Source organism: Moschus berezovskii, chromosome 22, assembly GCF_049115385.1.
Source record: "Moschus berezovskii isolate FMDL1 chromosome 22, NW_MosBer_1.0, whole genome shotgun sequence".
Taxonomy (NCBI): domain Eukaryota; kingdom Metazoa; phylum Chordata; class Mammalia; order Artiodactyla; family Moschidae; genus Moschus; species Moschus berezovskii.
In genome coordinates this window covers 15,653,353-15,665,423 of record NC_142481.1, presented here as the reverse complement: position 1 = coordinate 15,665,423, position 12,071 = coordinate 15,653,353, and the positions used below count along the sequence as shown (strand labels likewise).

The 12,071-nt window shown below is 48.8% G+C and overlaps 1 protein-coding gene across 11 annotated transcripts in view; it reads left to right on the top strand.

The window, feature by feature from the left end:
• Positions 1-12,071, top strand: part of SIPA1L3 (signal induced proliferation associated 1 like 3) — a 260,357-nt gene that overhangs the window by 106,404 nt on the left and 141,882 nt on the right. For 7 of the 11 annotated variants that reach the window (XM_055412268.2, XM_055412262.2, XM_055412273.2 and 4 more), the window contains one exon: positions 4,397-4,464. The gene's annotated coding sequence lies outside the window, so the exon portion shown is untranslated. Of the gene's footprint in view, positions 1-4,396; positions 4,477-12,071 lie in introns of all 11 variants that reach the window. The other 4 variants (XM_055412270.2, XM_055412263.2, XM_055412271.2 and 1 more) reach the window with 1 other exon arrangement.

Sequence of the window (12,071 nt, the reverse complement as noted above, 5' to 3'; positions counted from 1 at the left end):
GAATCCTCCCAACTCAAACTGGCTTAAACTGCAAAGGGGGAATTCATGGCTCTGGGACTTGAAAATCTCAGAGCTGGCCTGACCAGAGTCCGCACTCAGGTATTCTTGTCAGGAATCCACCCTACTCCACTTCTGGATTCTGCCTCTTTCGGCTTTGACTTTATTCTCCCGTGACCATCCCCTCCCCCAGGGGTCAGAGAAAAACCCTCAGCAGCCCCTACCTTCCACCCATTTCTTCCTCCCAGTAATCCAGCAAAATGTCCGGGGTCGACTGTGATTGGCCTTGCTTGGATCACGTGTCTCTCCCAAGAGCCAATCGCTGTGGCTGAGGGGAAGAGTCAGCAGACTTGGAGGCAGGCCAGGATGCCCTCTCACCCCCAGGTTCTCTCATCCTGGCTTCTGTTTCTTGGTATAAACCCTAGGAAGCAAGGTGCGCAGCCCTGTGACTGTAACCTCTGTGACAGGTGAGCCAGGGCTGTTGCTCTGGTGGGTGCTGGAATTACTTAAGCAACTCCAACGGGGGTCCTTCCTTCCCAGGTGGCGTAAGAGGGACTCTGGGCTGTCTGGGGTCCTGGCTGAACTCCTGTTGCTAAACCCTGCCTTTGCTGCATTTCCCCCTTGGGCATCTTCCTTTCTGCTGCGGCCCCTCCTGTGAATCAGGGACCCCAGACTGATGGACATCACAGCTTCCTCCATTTGACAGGAAATAGATTCCCAGCTCAGAGAGACGTGGCACCACTGCACGTCACTGCTGTTGTGTCTTTAAAGAGCCATGAGCGTCACTCTAGAGAAAGAAAGGCGGGAAATGAGTGGCAGAAAAGCAATCTCCGATGTAGTTAAAAAGGCACTGATTACAATTTTACAGGAGCTTTATTGCAGGGGCTTCCTGATCATCCCAAGAATTTTCTTAATGGAAAGCCTGGTGATAAAGGAAGGTGTTCTAGGTGCTTCTGGTTCCCTCCTGCCCTTCCAAGCATGTTGGAAATCAAAATCATTAGTATTTCATAGACCAGCTTTAGGGACTGCAGCCACCCAAGAGATTATTTCTGAGTTTTTACAGAGTGTGTGTTTTTCTGTATTTGATGAGTCTATGTATAGTAGCTGTTTCTAATTTTATTTTGCTCTTTCCAAAGTGTCTTGGTAGTGAGCTATGGGAATTGTCAAGAACCGTACTCACTCCTTCCCTTCTGTGTCAGTTGAGAGTCATTCGGTTGTGTGAACAAGTAGAAATTCAGGTCAGCCTGCTCACATATGAGAGGAAATGTTTGAACTTGCAGTCTGGGACATTCTATGTGTAACGACCTCAGGGTTGCTGGGACCCTGTTTTCTTCCGTCTCCTGGCTCTGCAGTCCTCTGTTGGTTTTATTGTCAGATGGGCTCTGGGGCAGCTCCAGGTCTATATCCAACCAGCTTAGCAGCCCCAGGGGTTTTCCTGTTATCCCAGTTCATGTCCTGAGACTCTTCTGTGGACCTGATCAGCTGTCTTTGGTGCCAGGGTCACCCTGAGCCATCCCTGAGGTTAAGGCTCTGGAAGAGGGGGTGCAGTGACTTTATTGGCCAGGCCTATGTTTTTATGACACCATTCCCTTCCCTACCAACCTATGGGTGGGGTCATCCTCACAGGAATCCCATGGGCTGAGTGAGAAAGATGAGGTTCCGAGGGCTAACCTGGAAAAGGGAAGTGGGTACAGGATGGACCAAAACCTCTCAGTGCCCAGGACCACTTTGCATATGAAACTAACACGGATATGGATCCTCCCCACATCCCCTAGCTGTTGCTGCTGCTAAGTCACTTTAGTCGTGTCCGACTCTATGTGACCCCGTAGACGGCAGCCCACCAGGCTCCCCCGTCCCTGGGATTCTCCAGGCAAGAACACTGGAGTGGGCTGCCATTTCCTTCTCCAATTCATGAAAGGGAAAAGTGAAAGTGAAGTCGCTCAGTCGTGTCCGACTCTTAGCGACCCCATGGACTGCAGCCCACCAGGCTCCTCCATCCATGGGATTTTCCAGGCAGAAGTACTGGAGTGGGGTGCCATTGCCTTCTCCACCCCTAGCTGTTACCATCCCTTAACACCTACTCCACCTTTACCCTGTCTCAGGACTAGCACAGGAGTTCTTAGATCGGGTTCATGGACCCTTGAAGAATGCTTGGATGTAATTTAGAGGATCATGAAGTTGGCTGGGGAAAAATTACATCTTTTCTCTACCACCTAACTGAAATAATTTCCATTCCTTCTGAACAAAGGCCACAAGCCACATTGTATTAGCAACACCCATGACTTTGTCGCCACTCGAAAACTCAAAAGTATTTCCATATCACATTACTGTTGCAGATACTGCAGGTTGTCATTTATACTCATCTCTTCCTAATTGACTGTAGTTCCTGGACCCACTGCTAAGATCTTGTGATTTAAAGCATTCACTGTTGCTGTTGTTCATTTGCTCAGTCATGTCCAACTCTTTGCGACTGCATGGACTGCAGCACGCCGGGCTTCCCTGTCCTTCACTGTCTCCTAGAGTCTGCTCAGACTCATGTCCATTGAGTCAGTGATTCCATCCAACCATCTCATCTTCTGTCACCCCTCTTCTCTTGCCCTCAGTCTTTCCCAACATCAGGGTCTTTTCCATGAGTTGGCTTTTCACATCAGGTGGCCAAAGTATTGGAGCTTCAGCATCAGTCCTTCCAATGAATATTCAGGGTTGATTTCCTTTAGGATTGACTGGTTTGATCTCCCTGTTGTCCAAGGGACTCTCAAGAGTCTTCTCCAGCACTGCAACTTGAAAGCATCAATTCTTAGGTGCTCAGCCTTCTTTATGGTCCAGCTCTCAGTGGAAAAACCATAACTTTGACTATACAGACCTTTGTTGGCAAAGTGATGTCTCTGCCTTTTACTACACTGTCTAGGTTTGTCAAAAGCATTCATAAAGAAGCACAGAATAGGTTTTGTCTCAGAATAGGTTTTGTGTTACAGATATTTCTGAATATAATTGATTTCCTTTGTAACCTTGTGTATTGTATTTTATATGCTTGAGCATGTGATTCTAAGAAAGAACCCACACCCTTCTTCACCAGGCTGCTAACAGGGGTCCCTGGCCTGAGAAAGGGTAAGAACTGAGAACTCCTTTTGGCTTCTCCAGCATCCCTAAGGGCAAGGTTATTGAAACTGTCTAATCCTTAGGCTCTGGAAAGTAGGCCAGCTGCTTGCTAGGTTTCCTTCCTCGGAGGCTCGCTGGAGGATGTGGCTGGCGTGTGAGGTCAGCCTTGGTGTGTGGTTGGCATGTGGACATGGCAGCATCGGGAAAGGCTGGGGAGAATCCTTGCCAGCCTGCAGTTAGCCCTCTCTTCATTGATCACCGTGACCACATGGCCTGGCCAAGTGGTCAGGAACGGGCTGTGAGCAAGTGTGAGGGACCAGGCTGCCTGGGTTCATCCTCCCTATAGTGTACTTTTGACTGTCTGGACAGCCTCAGCTAGTGGGCCCATTACCCACTGTATGCCTCAGTTCTCTCATCTGTAATATGGACGCCATAATGTTTTGTATTTCTTAGGCTTATTGGGCGGGGGTGGAGACATGAAATGAGCCGGCACGTTCTGCCTGGACGGAGCCTGGCACGCAGGGAGTGAGAGTCACCACTTAGCATCTGGGAAGGTTCTGGGTTGTCCTCTAGATCTCACCTCCCTGCCTTCGTGCCTGGCCTCAACTGAAATGTGATGGTGAACCGTGCAGACAGTGGCTTCTCGACCCAGGGACATTCATTCATCTATGAAATATCCACTCAAAAATGCACAACCATACTAAATATTCAAAAACATAAATTAGTAATACAGAGTTACAAGTCAGGACAAGAGCTTTTTCTCCACCACTGGTCTGAAGGAGGTGTCATTATAATGGGCTTTCATCTGTGCTCCTGACACCTCCCTGCCCTCATCTCCTACACACACTCTGCTTCTGCTGCTCCTGAACGACCCCCAGCACACACATGCTCACGTGCGCACACACACTCCTGCCTCAGGTCACGTGCCCCGGCCATCCCTGTGCCTGGAAGGCTCTTTCCCGGATGATCACACTGCTCATGGTCTCCTGTGTTCAGGTCTTCGTCCTCAGGCCTCCTCTGACCCCTCAAGAAAAGCAGCAGCTCCCTCAGTCTTAGGCACCTGCCACTCTCTGACTGCAAATTGTATTTGTTCAGCGTCTCCCTCCCCTGCTGCAGCGTCTGCTCCCCATGGGCAGCGAACTGGTCCTGGTCACTGGCGTACCCTCGGTGCCTGGCACGCAGCAGGCGTTCAGTAAATACTCATTGAGGGAGTGAATTTGTGAATAACAGGTGGGTACTGCGGTAGGAAGGCTCATATTGGCCGAAGATGTAACCTTGTGTGTGTTTTTTTTCTCCATAGATGCAAAGTCTTTGACCTCGGCTCTCCTGGGACCCATAAGGAGCAGTAGTGTCCAGAACGTATTGAGAGTGAGTACTAAGGTTTGTTTGACTTCAGTTTGCTTAAGCTTTACAACTCGTGCATGTAAGTCTCTTTATTATTTTTCGCTTGTTTTTAAGTTTTTGAGGTTTTTTGTTTGTTTTTTCCTTTTTCTTTATTATTTTAAAAATTTTTTTATTTGGAAGAGTATCAGGGGAAAGACAGAAGTCTCCTTCACTGTCCCTCCCCACACCCACAGTCTGATGTCTTCCCTCCAAAGTAATGACTGTCAGTAGCTGGGTGGGTGTCCAGCGGGACCTCACTTCCTTTCAACTTTTTAATTTCCGTTTTTAAAATTTACAGCAAGTGAAATTCACTTTTTGGTGTGTAGTTCTTTGCGTTTAGGCAAATGCATGCCATTGTGTAACTGCCACCACGGTTAGGATACAGGATGGCCCTGCCCCCACTATGTGGATATGCTGTGGATAGGCTAAAAATGTTGTGCTAGTAGTTACATGAAATTAAAATATGTGTACACGGTAAGTACTTACCTGTAATATGAAGATTTTTCACGTGTTTTGAAGTAGGTTTCTGGGTGTTTGGCTAGTGAGCACCTTCTTTGGTTTCTTTGGCCTAGACCAAAGGAGGGGGCTTTAGGGTGAGGGGTGTCCCAGGTGAGAGTGGGGCATTCCTAAACGAGGACATCTACCTTTGTTGGCAGGATGACACAGGGGCTTGGGAGAGGGGCGCTGTCTGACCCTTGAAGCACCAAGAGACCCCAATAGTGTGGCATGTGGGAGAACAGAAGATTCTGGCATCCAGGCTCTGGATGCAAATAATGGTATTTGCTGAGTTGCAGGGACCAGTCAGAGTTTGGGAACCGAGTGACTCTACAGATAGAAGGAATTCCCTGGCAGTGCAGTGGTTTGGGCTTCAAGCTCTCACTGCAAAGAGCCCAGGTTTGATCCCTGGTTAGGGAACTAAGATCTTATGGCCAAAAAAACAATTTTTTTTTTTTTTTAGTTAAAAATTATAGACAGTATCTTCTTCCTTGTTTGTTTCTTGGTTCTCTTCATATTCCTTCATCGTGGTCTATGGATCTGCCCAGGTACGAAAGCTTGTTTGTGGGGCAGTCTCTTGAGAGCAGATTTCCATTGTGGGATGCTTCTTGGCCCAATTCTTTATTAACTTTTATTTTATTTTAGAGGAATTTCAGACTTATAAAAAGTTACAAAAATAGTACAGAGAGTTCACATTATCTACCCTTCAATCAGCATCCCCTAATGCTACCATCTTACACAACTGCAGCTCAGCTATCAAAACCAGGAAGTGAACTCTGGCCCAGTACTATGAACTAAGTTACAGACTCGTTTTACTTGTTTTTTCACTGATGTCCTTTTGCTGTTCCAAGCTCCCGTCCAGGATCCCTGACTGCCTTTAGTGGTCCCATCTCCTTAATCCTCTCGTCCACCTCGGTCCCTCAGTCTTCCCTTGTCTTTTATGACTGTGACACTTCGGAAGAGAGCAGTTCTGTCATTTTGTAGATTGTCTCAATTTGAGTTTCTCTGCTATTTCTTCATCACTGCAGCTTGTGCATTATTTGGCGGAACACCTCAGAGGTGAGGTGCCCACCATGGCGCATGGCGCCCACAGGTCCACGTGTCTTATCACTGGTGACGTTAACCTGGATCACTTGGTCAGTTTGCTGTCTGCTGGGTTTCTCCACTGTCCGGTAACTGTTTTTCCCTTTGTAATTGATAGATATCTTGGGAGAGGTGCTTTGAGACTGCACGAGTTTCTCCTTAAGCTTGTATCCACTCATTTTGGCACTGGTAGGGTGAATCTTGCATGCAAGTTATTACTGTGGTATTTCCCAATGGTGATTTTTTTTTATGTCCTACATTCCTTTTACACTTATGAATTGTCCTCATGATTAGTTCTGTAAGGAAGACCTGTCCCTTTTCCCCTCATTTATTTCAGTTATTAAGATATATTTGTATGGCCTCACGAAGTGAGGTGAAAGTCGCTCAGTCATGTCCGACTCTTTGCGACCCCATGGACTATACGGTCCAGGGAATTCTCCAGGCCAGAATACTGGAGTGGGTAACCTTTCCCTTCTCCAGGGGATCTTCCCAACCCAGAGATCGAACCCAGGTCTCCTGCATTGTGGGCAGATTCTTTACCAGCTGAGCTACAGGAAAGCCCAGGAATACTGGAGTGGGTAGCCTATCCCTTCTCCAGCGGATCTTCCTGACCCAGGAATCGAACCAGGGTCTCCTGCATTGCAGGCAGATTCTTTACCAGCTGAACCACCAGGGAAGCCCTATGGCCTCATAGGTACTCATTTTAATCTAGCGTGGTAAAAGGGGGACTTCCTTGGTGGTCCAGTGGTTAAGTCTCCACGTTTCCAGTGCACCAGGTTCAGGTCCAGTCCTTGATAGGGGAACTAAGGATCCCACATGTCGTGTAGCATGGCCAAGAAAAAATTTTTTCTTTTTTAATTTAGTATGGTAAAAGTTCCAGTTTCTGAGTAAATTCCTAGTATTGCCTCTCAAACCACAGAAGGACCAGCATTGTTCCCACCTGGTAACCAGTACATCAGGGACTGGAGAGCAGGAGATGGGGTTTTGTTTGTCCCTTCATTTGTTCCGTTCACTCCCTCAACAAATAGGCATTTGAGCACCTGATGTTATGTTCCAGGTACTGGGGATTCAGGAATGAACAAGAAAGACAAAATCCTTTCCCTCCAGGCACTGACATCCTACTGAAGGATAAAACAACAGACAAATGAGTAAATGTCAGGTTAAATGCTATAAGGATGAGTAAAGCAGGAAAGGGAACTCACTGGGAGCAACTGGAGCGATTTTATTTTTGGCCACACTGTGCGGTGTGTGGGATCTTAGCTCCCCAACCAGGGGTCGAACCAGTGCCCTCTGCATTGGGAGCACGGAGTCTTAGCTGCTGGATCACCAGGAAAATCCAAGGGGGCGATTTTAGACCAGGCGATTCAGGAAGGCTTCTCTGAGGAGGCCCTGACCTAATTCTTCCACCTGCCAGCCAGGAGAACTGAACGAATTAACTCACTTCTGAATAGGGTTTCGGGAATTGTAGCAAACAGGAAAACGTGTTCCCTCTCTGAGGAGCAGCCCCTACTTAGCTCTAACCCGTTTGCTGCCCTGTGGAAATACTAAATCTTGCCAGATCTTTTGATATTTTTTTCCCCAGTAGAAGACAAAAGTGAGGAATTCTTGCCAACCACCTGAACCCAAATTATGGTACATCAATTAACTTTCAGAGATCAGTGGATGACTATCTTTTGTTCATTTTCATTGTGTTTATTCATTAAGTTACTTTTGTAGCAAAAGATACCAGTTTTGCTGTTTGAGTAAGAATCTAGATTCTACATATAAATATATGTATATATATTCAAGTTTATTAAGTAAGTAATTGTATAATGGGACATATTAATAGATGCAGCTGAAAAGGGAGGTTAGAACACAGTGACTCAGGTTTGGTAAATGCTGCCCTGTCTTGGCCTTCCATGCTTTCTTCTCTGGATCAGGAGTTCTCTGCTGGGGACGTGAACTGAGGCTGGCAGAAGGTTACCATGGCCATGTGCCCTGAGCCATTTGTGTCATGGTGGGTGCAGCAGCCTGGAATGGTTTCAGCTGCAAGAGCAGAAAACCCAGCTCACAGCAGCTTAAATAAATGAGGGTTGCTTTCTGTCACATAACAACAAACCAAGAGGTACTTGGCTGCCAATGTTAGTTCAGAGGCTGAGTTATGTCTAAGCTGGGGCCTCCTTGAGTTCCTTGGCCTTTCCCTTGTGGTTCCAAAGTTGCTGCTGCAGCTCCAGCCAGAACACGGAAGGGAGCATCAATGCCAGCAGCCTGATTTTTTCTCAGTTCTGAACTGCTCAGCACTCCCAGAATCCCCCTCCCCAGAAGATTCCACTCATGGATCCTTGGCCAGAAATGGGTCATATAACCTCCCCTAGTTCTAAACTATGAAAGTGTTAGTCACTCAGTTGTGCCTAACTCTTTGTGACTCCGTGGACTGTAGCCCACCAGGCTCTTCTGTCCATGGAATTCTCCAGGCAAGAATATTGGGGAATGGATTGCCATTCCCTTCTCCAGGGGGTCTTCCTGACCCAGGGATCAAACTCAGGTCTCCTGCGTTGCAGGCAGATTCTTTACCATCTGAGTCACCAAGGAAGGTGAGAAGTTTCATTTAGCTTTTCAGCATCTTCTGAGGAGGAAGCCAGAGTAAAAGGGAATCAAGAGTGTCAGTGGGTTAGCCAGCCAACAGTATCTGGCTCCACAGGGGAAGAAAAACAATAATAATGAACATTAATGGGTGCTGACTCGGTGCCAAGCCCTGCTGTAAGCACTTTACGCGCATGATCTCATTCACTCCTTCCACCCACCCTGTGATGTCGCTGCTGTGATCTCCCCACTGGAATGACTTAGAAACTGAGGCACCGAGAGGTGAAGCCCTTTGCCAAGTAGAGGAGCTGGAGTGGGAGCCTTTATTTATTAATTTATTTTTATTTAAAAAAATGATTTTATTTTGGCTCTGCTGGGTCTTCATTGCTGCAGGCAGGCTTTCTCTAGTTGTGGTGCATGAGCTTCTCATTGCGATGATGTCTCTTGTTGCAGAGCATGGGCTCTAAGGCACACGGGTTTCAGTAGCTGCAGCACTTCAGTGGTTGCAGTGTCCCAGGCTCTGGAGCACAGGCTCAGTTGTTGTGGCGCACCAACTTCGTTGCTCCGAAGCATGTGGGATCTTCCCAGATCAGGGATCAAACTGGGATCAGAGATCAATGTCTCCTGCATTGGCAGGTGGATTCTTTACCACTGAGCCACTGGGGAAGCCCCGGAGTGGGACTCTTTACAGTGTCTCCACAGTGCTCACTCTTAGCCGCTGCATTTGGTTGCTTCATAAAAGGTCCTGGGGTTCCAGACTGCTAGCTGTCTGACCTCAGCTTAAATTCTTCTAGGAAGGGAGGAATCGGGCAGCATATTTGCTTTGGGGAAGTTTTGATCATTAAAGAGATTCCTCGTGAATCACATCCGCTCTGTGTTCACATCTCAGTGGTTCTGGTCCCATCCTGGTAAGGGGCACTGGTCACACACCTTCCTCCTGGGGGCTGTTTGTGGCTTGCAGATGGTGGAGTCATCTCCTGACCTCCTTTTCCAAACGAGCTGTGCCTGTGCTTTCAACTCTTCTTCCCAGAGTGGTGCTTCCAGCCTTCCTTCCTTTCTTGGGGTTCTGCTGGTGGGTTCAAAACATATTTAATATGTCCCTCCCCAGTGCCCATCCCTGCAGTGTAGTGTTATGGGTGAGACGGCCCCCATGACTGAGTTGGCCCTGGACTCAGGGGGTTCCTTGTGTAGTGAGGGAAGCAAACCAGGCCCTCAGACAGTCACAGCCCAGGCTGTATGGGGCAAACCCAGGAGGTGATGGGAGCCCAGAGGAGGTGCCCAGACAAACGTGGGGGGGTCAAGGAGGTCTCCTGGAAGCAGCTAGGGCCCTTGAAGGAGGAATGGCAGTCATCAAGGGGCAGTTTCTCTCTCTCCTCTAACTCCCCTTTCTTCAGGGAAACTCTTTCACTGCAGCTCTCATTGCCTAATCTCCACTGCCTTCCGGCAGGATGAAGGGTTTGGACTTGGATTTCTATCCATCCGTCCAGCGAACAGATTCCATTTGGGCTCTGGGCTCCCAGGGCTGCCCTCTTGGGTAGAGTATTTGGGGAAAGCTTTGTAGGTGCACAAGCCAGAGCAATGAGAGTGCTCAGAGGGGAAGCCACGGGGCCCTGGGAGCTCTGAGGAGAGGCACCCGACACTGACTGGGGACTTCAGGGCCAGCTTCTTGAAGGAGGTGAAATCCATCAGAGCAGGCTGACACAGTGGCCAAGAACGCAGGCTCAGAGTCCAGCCCACCTGGGGTCTAGTCTTAGCTTGGTCACTGATGAGCCCCAAATGGGGAGCCTAACTCTGGGAGCTTCTGTTTTCTCCTAAGATTGTGTTGGGAATTACAACATGACTATGAATGTTGGGGGCTTCCTTGGTGGCGCTGATGGTGAAGAACCTGCCTGCCAGTGCAGGAGACAGAAGAGATTCAGGTTCAATCCCTGGATAGGGAAGATCCCCTGGAGGAGGAAATGGCAACCCACTCCAGTATTCTTGCTTGAAAAATCCCATGAACAGAGGAGCCTGGCAGCCTATAGTTGATGGTGTCAGAAAGAGTAGGACACAACTGAACAACAACAACACAGTGAATCTCAGGTACTTAATGCCTGGCCGAAGTAGTCACATAATAGATGAGATGGCCAAGGTGGTGATGGTGGCCACTTTCACTCATTAGCCTTTACTGCATGTCAGAAGTTAGGCATCCTTTAGTCACCAACCTATAAGATAATAATAAGCACTCACTGCTGCTGTTAAGATTGTTTATTCCTCAGATACGAGTGTTTACCTTGCGCCCAGCTCCGAGCTAGCAGGGTGCCTGGACTGTGCTCTGGAAACAGCTGAGTCCTGGGCCATAAATTTTATGGGAGAAGAGAGGCGTTTGTTCAGTGTGTATTGGAAGCCAACAGCTTTCAGTCCCCCAGTCCCCTTTCCATCTAGTACCCGGGCCTTTCAGCAAGCTCTAGCCTCCAACGCGTGGGCTGCCCTTGACCTCTGTGGCCAGAACGCATGGATGCTCTCTCTGCTCAGCCCATCAGCCGAGTCCCAAATTAGACCTGACAGTGTGATTTATTCTCTGGGATGGAGCCGGGAGGGCAGAGCCCCAGTGGGTGATTCCAAGGGAAGGTTGTCAGCCCGAATTAGCCCAGGCCCTTCATGCAGCCTTGCTGTTTCAGCTTCCACTAGCTAATAGGGTTTTCCAGGGTGTTGCTGGCTTCGGAGCGGCCGCCTCCCCATTCCCAGGGGCCAAGCCTTGGCTGTGATCCCTAAGGGGCTGCGTTTGATGAGGGCCCCGAGGCGGCTCTGTCTGAAGGGAGTGGGGGCTCTGGGTCCTTTCATCTGCCGCAGCAGGCACTGAAAGTGGCGATGCCCCAGGGAGCAGTTATTCAGTCTCCTCTCTCATCCTTTCAGTGAGTTCAATACTGGCAGCTGAAGCCACCTCCCTGCTCCTCACCTCCCAGTCTGTAATCACAGTTGTCTCTGCCTTCATTCATCCACGGAGAATGCCAGTGAGAGACAAGATTCTGCTGCAGGAGCAAATTAACCCTGAGATTCTAGAGGCTGCATGCAACAAATGTTGACTTCTTACTTATGACCCAAGTCAGGTCTGCTGGGGTCTTTACCTCGAACCTTAGGAACCCAGGATTGGCGGTGGTGGGGGTGGGGGCTGGGAGGCTCCCATGTCTTGAACAGCGGGAACATGCAGACTCCATGGTCACCACTGCAGGGCACGGGAACTAGAGGGTCACACAGCAGAGCTTAGATGCCAAGGCCAGAGTAACACAGTCCACCTCTGCACACCCAGAACTAGCTGCATGGCCTTGCCTAACTTCCAAGGGGCCGGGATGTGGGTGCTCATGGGTATTCAGTGAGCAGTAAATATCCGCCACTCTAGGCAGGTGTGGTATTTATTAAGCACCTACTGTGTGCCAGTTCTCCTAAGGGGGCTCTGAAGATACAAAGGGGCC